This window comes from Anopheles arabiensis, chromosome 2, assembly GCF_016920715.1.
Source record: "Anopheles arabiensis isolate DONGOLA chromosome 2, AaraD3, whole genome shotgun sequence".
Lineage (NCBI taxonomy): Eukaryota > Metazoa > Arthropoda > Insecta > Diptera > Culicidae > Anopheles > Anopheles arabiensis.
The window spans coordinates 96,333,733-96,336,416 of record NC_053517.1 but is presented as its reverse complement, the minus strand read 5'-3'; positions in this window follow the sequence as shown (position 1 = coordinate 96,336,416).

Sequence of the window (2,684 nt, the reverse complement as noted above, 5' to 3'; positions counted from 1 at the left end):
TATATATAGCAAACAATGTTTTCAATGTTCTTATTAATTTTCACAAAACTTTGAACAGGTTCGCGTTACCACGACTGTTTCTTCGCCAATTAATCGAAAAATTGATTGCAAAATGATTCAGACACAGCAATATGCAAGTTCTTGCTAATAGCCTACAACAAAGTAAGGACTATAAAAAAACAGTTTCACAATAATTAATCATTATTTTAACATTTTGGATTATTTTGGATTTGTCAATTCTTTGAATATGACATCTGTGGAAAGCATTGGTGGTCCTGTTCGTTGTGGTATATTCGGACAAATGGCACACTGTTTATCGAGCATTGATATTGCTAAATAATGTAATAACATAACGCATTTAATACGTAAATCTTAATTTCTTAGGATCACTGCTAATTGACTTCCTGCGTCTAATTAATCATCCAGTAGCTTATCCGCGCGATAGATTAGCGAGTAATTCGCACCAATTATACGCTGGAAATACTCTACGGAGATATCGACTGGATCTGTAATTGTTGAGCCAATTTACTCAGTAGTACAAATTAATCCAAATTAATGCAGCTTCAAAGAACTATTTACCTCACATCAGCTAGGATAATAGGAAGTTGAAAAGTAAATGATGTTTTTTATATAGAAAATAATTAGGGCTTTTTTGTAATGCTTTATATAAGCAGGAACTAATAATCAATATTGACTGACAGCTAATTAATAAACCTAAGTGGAACGCTGTTTATCGGGTCACATTGAAATTTGAAACTCTCTCAGATTCAAAGATTCATGGAAAACAAGGATAAGTGGAGCAACGGTATATTAATTCCTGATTGGTGGATGTTTCATAATAATTGCATGATATGAGGTGATTTTTTGAGATGGTTGTCAATATGCAAGGTTTGTTGAATTTTGTTTATTATAGCGAAAGAAGGTCGTTATCAATTTTAACAGAACAGCATGGAAAATGCATTATGTCTCTTGATTTATTCATATTTCAAGTAAAATTAAATTTAATTCGAACAGGCTATTAGACTAATTTCATCTGAAATCTCTGCCTATAGACTCGTTCAAATCGCTTCATGTCATACCTTTTATCGCTAAGCTCGTCGCTCAATGTCTGACCTCAAGGCACGATTTAGCATGCCCGGCGATTGCAATGGATACCTACGCATTGCACGGTTCAAATGGATAGACATCTACTTCAATTTAAGCCTCCGGTGAAATTCACACGAACACACTGCCAAACTTTACGTTCAACAGCTCGCCATCGATAACCCTTAATAAGGGCCATCGAACGAGTTGATCCGCGTGTGAAACGGTGACCACACAGAACGACGTTCTGCAGCTTGAGGCCGGTTAAATTCACCTCGATGGGCGAACACCGAGTAACATACTAAGCTCAACGAGGAGACTTGCGTTCGAATTGCTCCATACTTGAGCCGTTTGATCAAATGCACGCAACTCATTGCCCGTTTGAATGGCGCTCATTGGTGGGTTAAAGGAGCAACTTACACGCTTTCGCAAATGTAGCAGGGTGCGAAGGTAATACAGTGTGGGACTAAAGTTTGTTAGGGTCCTCCAACATATGAAATTTAAGTTTAAGGACTAATTGTTTAAAAAAATCATTTAATTCATGGTAAACAGTTAAGTGGTTTAAAATGCTAATTAAAAATACATCAAAGCTTATATGGCTAAAAGTTTGTATTTACGTCAGTATACGTAGCATTACGTAGTATTATGACATTACGTAGTATTGTATGTGTAAACAAAACCTGTGACCTAAATCATTGCAAAGCATACAAAAAATAATTAACAAAATACAAGCAGACAAAATGATTGCTGCCATCCAGTTACTATGTAACAGACTTTTCTAAGAGATGTGAAGAAATATTAATTTAATCTCGTAATCAACAATCGCACAAAAATACAAAATCCAATAGTTAATAACAGTTTGAAAGTACCAAAAAAAAAGTTCCATTCAAAGGGAAATAAAATGCATTTGAGACTAACGCCAACATGTCCTAATTATCGTTTAAGATACAATAATAATTCACATAATTCTTAGACCTGTTACAATTCCCCAATAAAAACTCAATAAAATAAACAATATCGGATTGAGTTCCCACTCTTCAATCGGCAAAACACGCGCACAGCACTGTGCATAACTTTGTCGATACTTCCCTCCATCACCGGCACACCGTTTCTTATCGCTTATCACAAAATGTAACCAACACCGACATCAAGCGTAGCCCTCCCGGACCGGCGTGTGCACAAATACACTCCCGGTTGGGTCGGTCACTCACCGGCCGTGCTGCAATTTCACCCCTTTCTCCCCTCGATGCATAACGATATTTATGGACCGGCGTGCCTTGCGAGTGAGACACAGGAAGGTGCGATGTTGTTTGTTGTCACTGTTTCCTTCGCCCGCTTATCACGGAACCACTCGATTAGATCCCAGGTAAAGGGTTGCCACCCACCCACATGGCCCGCCCCTCCATTGCTGGCCCTTTTCCACACGCAGAGTTCCACATTAGTCACCGTTAGCTGCAACGAGCCGCGTATGAATGTTGGTGAGTTCGTGAAGATACCTTCACCCGCACCGTGCAGTACCCCACGCCTCCAAATTCCTCCACTTCCCATACATCATGAGCATGCAAAGATAAGCGTGAAGGCCCCGGGCAGGAAGTGAGCCG